The sequence below is a fragment of the Pituophis catenifer genome, unplaced genomic scaffold (assembly GCF_029215685.1).
Source record: "Pituophis catenifer annectens isolate HBS135680 unplaced genomic scaffold, rPitCat1.0.hap2 SCAF_6, whole genome shotgun sequence".
Lineage (NCBI taxonomy): Eukaryota > Metazoa > Chordata > Lepidosauria > Squamata > Colubridae > Pituophis > Pituophis catenifer.
The window spans coordinates 53401610-53412358 of NW_027256886.1; positions in this window are offsets into that span (position 1 = coordinate 53401610).

Here is a 10749-nt window from a genome sequence, read left to right on the forward strand (position 1 = left end):
TACATCGTTATGCACAAGACATTTCCATTTAATTATATTTTAAAAAAATCAAGCAAGCAATTTGATGATTGTAAGAATATGATTAGAATAACCTTGTATGTTTAAATAATATTGCGATTGGTATTAGAACCGTGTATTGAAACATTGAACAATGAAATAATGAAAGATTGTACCTTAATACAAATAGCTGCAAAGAGTGAAATATGGGAGGTAAGTTAAAAATGAACAGGATTCAAAGTACCAAAGTGGGCAAGAGAAGTTGTATAGAAAGAAAACATATTTTAATATAAGGGTGATATGATTAAAAGTTAGAGTAGAGACAGGAATAAGAGAAAGGGGGAATATTAGTATACACATTTTTACATAATAAAATGAAAGCAATAACAAGAGGGAAGTTTAGAAGTTTAGAAATTGAATGGCGGTATTATGTATGTTCAAATAATATGGTGATTGGCATTATTATGTATGTTTAAATAATATGGTGATTGGCATTAGAACAATGTATTGAAACAATTTAATAATGAAAGACTATAACTTAATATAAATGTGTACTATTAATAGAAATACATAAACTGGATGAATGTAACAACTATGATTAATATTACTAGTTTTATCTGTATTAAAATGTATAACACCCAGGTGCCACACAGTTCACGCATTGATATGTATATGTAAAATAAAATAAAAAACTTGAAATCTAGAAAAAAGAAATCTAGAATTCTATCCAGCAGCCTACAGCCAGATCAGCAGGGATTACTACCAGACAATATTTAATCCAAGATCAGATTGATTCATTGTTTAAGATTTTTCAGTATATTAGCAAATAAAGTGGATAGATTATGTTTGTTTTCAAAATAGAGAAAACCTACAAATGTTGAACACTGTACAACCTCTATTTTGGGGGGATTTTATTGATTGATTGATTTAGTAAAATGTCTCTTGAGGAGAGGGCCAATATCAAGAGAACCAGCCGCAAATACAAATTGTATTGATTTATCTTTTGAAATAAAAACTCAACTGTAACTAATTATAGTATGCTTTGCTTTAAAATGGATTTTGAGACATGTTTTTGATAAATGGATCACACAAGATTACATGACTGCAGATTTCTTTCATATATTTCTGAGAAAAATTCTGAAACATTGTGTTAATAAATCTCATACATAAATGCAACTTCAATCTCTTCTAAAGTTTATTAAAGAAAAAGGCAGCATTTAGGAAACAGCAAGAACTATTATGTGTGTGACTGTCTTTAAAATATTTATTAAACTTATTAACTGCACTTAGTAAGATCCCTAGAAGTTTATTGTAAAATAACGTTAAAACCAATAATATTAAAAACTGCTAAAAAAAAGTAATAAAATTAAGATCAAGAATCCTGCTTAAAAAGGACTACTTTAGGGCCATTTATTTATTGGATTGATTGACTTAAGGCACAACCCAACTCTGAACGGACTCTGGAAGCTTCTGAGAAGCTTGCAAACCGGTTTGCTCAATAGAAAGGATGGATTTCCACATTTATTTAGAACAGCTGAGTGTAAATCTCTGAGGCTTTCTATGATGGGAAATAATATAAAAACAGCCATTCTCTCAAGTAGTATGGATCCAAGTCATGGAAGACTTCAGAGTTAATAAACATTATTTCATATTTCACCCGAACACAAATTGGCAGCCAGTACAATGGCTTTTTCCCTTCCCATTTAATCTTGTTTGTTCTTGGAAATGAGCTGGACAAGGCCCCTTTTTTATAAGGCTTTTCAGAGTGATTTGCCATTGCCTTCTTCCTAGGACTGAGAGTAAGTGACTGACCAAGGTTACCCAGCCTAAGGCAGAATTAGAGTTTGTGATCTTCGGTTTACAGCCTGATGTCTTAACCACTACACCAAAATAGTTCTTGAAATGGCTTTAGGATGGGTATAATTCGATTTGAGTTCTTCTATATATCGACTTGACTGTAGGGTTCTGTGCTGATTATGAAGTTTTTTTTAAAGCCTTATGTAGAATGTATTATAGCAATCAAGACTAGAGATTGTGGGTGCTGGTATAAAGTTATAAAATCATTTTATCCCAGGATAGGATACAATGGCAGAACAACTATAGCTAATTACTAGAACTCCTAGGTGTTGCTTCAAACTGAGAAATCAAAAATTGAGATCTAGGATCAGTCCCAAAATGCATATTTAATTCTTTGAAAACAGTAGGATTCCATTTAGAGCAAAGCACTGCAAAATGCCGTTTGCTACTACATTTGATTGGGTGGAAGAGAAAAACAGATTGCTAAAATCAAATTCTATGCAACAATTGTTTAAATACAAATAACAGTAATATAATTTCTTATATTCAATTGTTATATATATTCTAATTGTTAATTTATTCCAGATGGCTTGACTTTATACATCATATACATATACATATACATATACATATACATATACATATACATATACATATACATATACATATACATATACATATACACAAACAAAACATTTGTGATGTCCATGTTATACAATTGAAACCTTAAAATCAGATACTCTGCTCCATGTGAAGAAGTAATAGGAACGTGGTGATTTTCAAACAGAAGACCTTCTTGGTAATGACATCTTGACTAGGATAAGGCTACCCAAAAAGATTCATTGCGAATTTCAAAACCAGATGAAAACCTATTCTATTCCCTAGGCCCCAAAGCTTGTAAAAATAGGGATACTTCAGTTCTTTGACTTGAAAAAAAAGTATTACTTCTCATAGGTAAATTTAAGGGTGATCAACAGCACACAGAATTCAAATCCAAATAATTAAGTACACATAGATGGTTTTTCCATCAATTGATGGTATGATTGGGGTTTTTTCCATTAGTCAGAATTAGATAAAATTTATAGAAGTAGTATTCTTTTCTGAGATGATGAAGCTTTAGCAGATTTCAGACAAATAAGATGAGTGATTCTTGAGGTATACTTTTTAGAATTTTTAATAAAACAAATTAATTATAAGTTATTACTTTTAGAAGAGTTTTATTAGATTAAGTCAGATGTAATTTGTAATGTACAGTTTTGTATGTTTGGTTTTAGATTAACCAAAATTATGAATGCATAGATGGATGGATATATCTATATCTATATATCTCTATCTCTCTCTCCATCTTTATCATCTCTCTCTCTCTCTCTCTCTCTCTCTCTCTCTCTCTCTCTCTCTCTCTCTCTCTCTCTCTCCCTCCCTCCCTCCCTCTCCCTCTCCCCATTTGGATCATAAAGCAATATAGTTTAGTATAATTACTAATTAATAATTAGTAGAAATGGACAAGCTATTAGCAAGAAGAGAACTGTCTTCCTTCATGCAGCATAACCTGTTCGATATTGTTTAGAGCTGGACTATACCTCATCACTTTCACTCTCCAGAAACACTCAGAGTTTCAGAGACTCTACAAAATCTCTATCATGAATCAAATATATCTCCTACATCAAGCGCTAAGAAATTACAGGTCTGCTACTTCAATCTTGTGGAAATAACACCATTAAGGAATACAAATGGGATTCACTACTTTGATATGTTTTCTTTATGAGTAAAATGGATCATCATCCATACAGGATTGTGTGAGAAATTTATTAGATTCATGCAGGCAAGTTGCAGCATGTGATTAGCGTTTGAAGAGTAGTGCAGCTACATAAGAGAAAGAAGATGTGCTATGTGTACCTTTTCTTTGTTTTCATTACTTAATGTGTGTTGTGCTGGAAACATTATTTTTATGTGTTTCTATGCTAGTGCTGTCTTTAATATTAATAATCACTGTTTCCCACCACGGAACCTGACAGACAATTTGATCATACCAAGGAGGATACATCAACTGGATGAATAAATTTAAGTTTCTATGGGTATAGCCAAGCTCTTTTGTTTCTCTTGTATTTCAAACACTGTGTGGAAGCTATTTTATGTCAGTAAGGACCCCTCCATCCTATTTCTCCACTCACTTCAAGAATAGCCACAGTAAAATGCAATAACCTGATATTTTTCAAATATTTTGGACTTTTACCCAATATAACTTCATCATCCAGTTCAAAGAGCATAAGAAGAAACTTCCTCAGTCAGATAAAAGACCCATCTAGTCTATCAACCTCTTTCTAGCAACATAACACAGAAAGGCCTGTGCTGAAGGACTGATATTTGATCACACTCTGGACACCTCTGGTAGCCACTGATAACATGAATTCTTCTAGGTGATTTTAAAAAAAACATGTACATTGTCATCACCATATTTAACAGTGATAAATTCTCTGTTTTCGCTATACACTATGTATTCTAAAAATCCATTTGGCAGTACTAAATCTTCCCACACTTGGTTTCCATAAAGACCTCTATTCAAATATTGTGACAGAACGAGCACAAAAAAGTTATTTCCACTTTTTCCATATTGTGCATGATTTTATACATCTTACTTCTGTCTCTTCTTGCCTGCTTTAACCCCAAGCTAAATAACTTATAAATACTTACTTCAGTAAAAAAATAATAATAAAAAAAAATAGAAAAAACTCAATGTTCTTATATATTCAATATGGATATATATTCATATTCACACAACATAATGCATTCAGGAAATTTATAAGCATGAGCATAATTTCAATAGCCACCTTCTACTATAGGTCCCTTTCAGCTGGAATGAGTATGATATGCTGCTGTGATTTCAGAGGTAATAAAGAGCTAACCACTAGTACTCACCGGAGACATCTGCAGGATCCAGGGCTTTCATTAAAATGACAAAAGCAGTATCACATTACTGCGATGCAATAATGGGTCCATTCTAGAAAGGATGAAAAAATCATATTTTGTGGACAGATAAAGGATGGTATTAGAAATCAGGAAAAAAAGTACTGTTTTAGCCCATCTAGAAGTAGTACACAGAAAACTAGAAACTAGAAAGTTGATGGGAAAGGGAAAAGGGAGGTAATTCTCTGCCTTGGGTTGATTATTTGCTTGGCATGGTGATAATGGGAACCCTTGCTGCTATTCTTTAAAATAAAAATCAAACACATGGTTTTATATTCTTCCAAGTATAGCTTGAAGTCAATTTCCACATGATTAAAGCTGACAGCTTTCATAGCAGTGACCTAGTTATCTTTATATACTTAAGAAAAGTACATTCTCCAAATGGTGGCAGAGGGTCTAAATTAAAGCCAGAAATGGATCTTTCATTCTTTCTAGATCATTTTTTCCTGCTGCTTCTTGACCAGAGAATGTTCTGGTTGTATTGTGATCCTACTTAAAGATCACCCATGAATAAATTGTCTAGCTACAATTAATGCAGTAGAGGCATTTATAAAAGCTTAAAATGATTTAAATAGCTTTTTTTTTTTTTTTGGCTTGGTATAGACAAGGATGATTCTGCCAAGAAACCAGGAATACTACAACTGAATCCAGCAATGTGTTAATGCCCCAGGGCATAGAAGGCAGGATGCCAAGTAGTTCAAATCCTTCTAGAATGACAGTATGGAAAAGATGGAAGAACATCACAGAAATGATTGCTCTACAGAAGATCAACCCATTCCCAAGCCTTGTTCTATTCCAGTTACTCCTGTTGTTCCTCAAGCCCTAAGATACCTTCCTACCAGATCATTTTCTTGAGTAGATAGTTAATTTAATAGCTGAAGGATCACTCTGATCCTTATTTGGATTAGTTTGAAGTCATCAGTGCAGTCAGGGAACCTGGCATCAGAACCTAAGGTAAGGGACAATCATTTCATCAGCTGCACTGTTCAGAGTTTCCCATTCCCTCTGAGTTTAATGGTAATTCTAAGCAAATGGAGGAAAAACATTAATTTATTATTTATCCATCTATCATAATTGTACACCATTGCAATTCACTGTCAGCAGCCCATGTGCCAAAAAACCCCCACAATATAAAATGAATCCTTTACAAAAATACAAAACACAACATTAAAACAATAGGAAAAAAAAAAAAGGATGGCAACAACTCAGATCAGGGAAGAATCTCTGAAAAAGTTCTGTTTTTAGAAGCTTTTGTAAAACCAGCAAAGAAAGAGCCAGCATGATCTTCACAGAGAGGCTGTTCCATAATATCAGTGCTGCAGTAGAAAAACAGTGTCTCCTTGCCTTCTCTGTTCCCATATTCAAGGAAATTCATGGTACATCCAGGAGCAAAGTAGCACTGAAATACTAATAGTCCACTACTATGACTATTGCTGATTGCCTAATATTTGTATAAGGATAATCAAGGGCTAATGTCCAAAATATTGCCACTCAAATCACAGATGATCTGTTTGGACAAACAATCCTGTTTCACTAAAAGTGGTGGGATCTTAATCCTTGACTTCAAATGTAGATTGCATATAATGCTATTAGCATGGACTTAATGAAAATATATGCAAACGTCTAATAGAGAATATTTCAAAGTTACTCTTCACACCATCATTTGTTTAGTTTTCCAACAATTATGATGCATTCTTATGATGGGATAAATTAATCTTTTAATTTTAGCAACTATAATGCTTATTCCAAATCTTATTACTATCCTATGATGAATGCCAGGTGTCTAAACTTCATCAAGTTTCTGTCTCTAATTTTGTTCCTAACATGTTCCAGAAATAAAGGCTACAACTGTCGAAGGATTTTGTAAATAAGATCACTAACACCTTTTTCTAAAAAGTTATCAAAATGAATCCCATGTAGGTGACTAATTTAATTTTCAGACAAGCCTACATAGTATATATTGCAAGAATTTATATAGGATATATATTTATCCAACAGTGAGGATTATCTGACTTTTAGAAGCTAATCCGCTTGAATGGTAAATTTCAATCCTGCACAAAGACATGTAAGATTTTCAATATTACAAATGTTTTAATATTATCTTTATTAATCCACACAGTTACACACTTAAAAAGGCATTTACGAGGATAGGTAATGTTTTCTAATATAATACTTAAACTTTAGAAACTTGGACAATTAAGTATTATTATCATAAGTAGCATACTAGGCATTCTTTTTTTCTGTTTCCATTGTTTTCTACTTTCCACTCTATTCCAGAAAGCCCTTCATGTCAAGCATCAATTCCAAAAGCAGAGTACCAAATTGTATAATAACTCATAAAATAAATGAAAGAATGGAAGGACTGGTAATTTCATACAATATAGCTGTGATGGTGAACCTATGTCACGCATGCCAGAAGTGGCACACAGAGCCCTTCTGAGGGCACGGGTGCCATCGCCAGCTGCTCTTGCGGTTTCTGTCGCGTGCATGCGTGAGACAGAACCCGGAAGAGCAGCTGGCCTCCATGCGCATGCACACCGGCCAGCTGCTCTTTTCCAGATTCCGATGCTCCAACGCACGCTCCAGTTTCAGCACTGCAATTTATGCTTGTATTCATATGCACATGCTCATACAGTGGGCATGTGACTATGAATACAGTTTTGGACACAATTGTTGGTCATAAGTCCAGGACACCTGGAATTTAATTCTTATAGCTTTTGTGTATTACATGTCTTTCTATCATACTGGGTGAAGCTACAAAACAATGTTATGTATCATCCATCTGTTGTGTAATCCAGCCAGCCTGATAGCTCAGATTCTCAGAAAGCCAAATAATTTTTTTTTTGAGCATTTCCATAGTGCAGATGATAAGACTCCCATGGTTTTCTCTTCTGAAACATGGAACTAACAAATTAGGAATGGCTGCCCTTCATTTTGCTGATTCAGAGCTATTAAAACACACAAACACACATAACGTATTTCATCAAAACATGTCACCGCATTCTGTGGAAACTACATTGAGAAAATGTATTACATTTTATCAGCCTCTGCAAAACTACAGGGTATCATGGCACTCACATGGCATGTAATCCTATGTAATGCAACACACATTGGGGGATAAATTCCCTTTTCCACTGTGGCTAGAAGTAAATTGTAGATAGAAGCTTATTATAATGAACCACAAACTGGCAGACCAACCAGACTTCTGTCTGACCAGATTATTATCAAGTGAGCTCAACTGTTCTCAAGTGCAAAAATCTATATATATATTTTAATAGTTATGACTATGGCCGTAATTTATAGTTTCTTAACTTTCAAATTCTGTGCAGACTAAACAGTCATTCACTAGGTTTGTGATCTCTATATCTCTCAGAACAATACATTTGGAAGATATTCCTAACAGTGACTTTAAGCAGTACAATTATAAAGAGCCATGGTGGCGCAGTGGTTAGAATGCAGTATTACAGGCTACTTCTGCAGACTGCAATCTGGCAGTTCAAATCTCACCAGGCTCAAGATTCATCCTTCCATCCTTCCGAGGTTGGTAAAATGAGGACCCAGATTGTTGGGAGCAATATGCTGACTCTGTAAACCGCTTAGAGAGGGCTGTAAAGCACTGTAAAGCGGTATATAAGTCTAAGTGCTATTGCTATTGCTGTATTTTTACAGTAGCAAAAACTAATGCAAGACTACAGGACCCAGACTATGATAAAAGCAGGTGAATGGGGTTAGGGCTTGATCACACTATTAATCCTTATGAAGAATTCTTTATTTTCTCCATGGGAGACCTGGATGTATTTATGAATTTTATTTTCCTTTAATTTCATTTTTCTCAGTTTCATTTTGATTTGTCCCATTTTTATATCAATTTGAGACTTTAAAAACTTTGCCCCAAACTAGACATGTATATATAAGCATGTTCTCCCTAGTGTATGGATATATCTATGCATTTTTGCCTAATGTGAATCATTTTGCAAGGAAGTCACAGACTTAATTTGCACAAATATGCACAAGATTAAAATACACTGTATTTTAATCGGGAAAGGAATTCTATGAACAGCGTTCCTCATGCACAGTATGTGTATGTTCAATTTTTCATTGCAGAACTATAGCACAAATTATAGCAATGAAATTTGAAGGATAATGGAGCCTTGGTACAGATGTAAAACTGAAAATTAAAGATCATGCCATCCCCCATTTCCCTAGTGGTGGTTCAACTTTACATCCATAAAAGAGCTGGTATAAATTAAACTTGTCTTCTTTCAGTCCTTCCCCCACACATACACCCCCAGCACTTTCCACCTGAGTACACTTTAATATGCTTTCTATGGAGCCTTTTACTTACTTACTTGTTTGTTTGTTTGTTTGTTTGTTTGTTTGTTTTTGTACTGTATCATCTTTTTTCTTTTAAGGATAATAATAAATCGATGCACAATAAACTAATATCTCTTCCACCCATCTTATTTTTATCTTTAAAATAAATGAACGAGTGAAATTAAACGGGCCAAGATGAACTTGGAACTCTGACCATCTTTTCAAAGTCACCAAGGAGCTGTGGTTAGAATGCAGTATTGCTGGATAACTCTGCCCACTGAGTTTAGTCCTGACTGGCTCAAAGTTGACATAGCCTTCCATCCTTCCGAAGTTGGTAAAATAAGGACCCAGATTGTTGGGGGCAATATCCTGATCTCTGTAAACCATGTAGACCACCAGTGTCAAACTCGCAGTGTCACATTGCCATCATGTTATGTATTGTGACATTTCTCCTTTTCACAGAGTTAAGGCCTGCAGGTGACACATCCAGACCATGGGTCACCAGTTTGACATCCCTAATGTAGAGAGTGCTATAAAGCACTATGGAGCGGTAGGTAAGTCTAAGTGCTATTGTTGGTACTATTGCTATTTGACTCTGTTCTCTCCAAATCTATTCTGACTTTCTAACCAATACTCTTGATTCATTCTATTAAAGAGGATAGCAATAGCACTTAGACTTATATACCGCTTCACAGTGCTTTACAGCCCTTTCTAAGCGGTTTACAGAATCAGCATATTGCCCCCAACAATCTGGGTCCTCATTTTACCCACCCAGATTTTCAGTATGTGAAAGCTGGTGCAGCAGAAACCGCCACATTCTGGACCAATCTGTCTTACTGAAAATGTGCATAATCAATTAGGATTTCAGCAAAGGTCTATCTATGTTTCCTCTGATTTTCTAGTTGAGAGGTGAGTGTGAATCTTGATGTGGTTGGAGTGTCATATGCACTTGCAAGAGAGTTTGGAAACATCTTGAGGCTTGCAAAAATAAACTTTAGGGTACCCCAAAATAGCCAAAAGAGGCTAGCATGTACCTAGTGGCTGTGAAAAAAGTATTGGATGGCGAATATGGCTAGCCAGATGGATTGAGAAATGAAATGGGGACACAAAATAAGGGGTAGATGGATGGACAGATGGATGGATGGACAAATAAATCAGTAAATAAAACCATTTCACGCTGCTGCAGTGTTTTGTTGGAATCCACATTTGTAACATTCAAAAATATATGTAATTTTGTCTTTTGGTCTCTGTGTCTCTTATTTTCACATCGTCTGCTTCAATTCTTTTACTTGTTAAAAATTATACACTTTGTACTTCAATCATGCTATATTTCTCTCCACTGATTTCCTCCATTGTTTATAAGTTTAAACGTCTTTAACCTTTAAGTCTCCTCATGGTTTTGTCTTTTTTTATCTGCCTTCATTATATTTTCCATTTTCCTCTTTGATCTTTCTGCTCAAGTATTAATCTTATTAAACCTCTGCTCCCTTATGCTAATTCTTCTCTATGTGCCTTCTCTCTTGTGTGTAAAACACACACACACACACACACACACACACACACAAGTCCTTTCCTCTGTCTCAATATTTGCCCAGCTTTTTCTTTCAATATGTCCCTTTTTTACCCCATTGTGTTGATTCATTTCTAGTTATATTATTATTGCATAAGTTTCTCTTG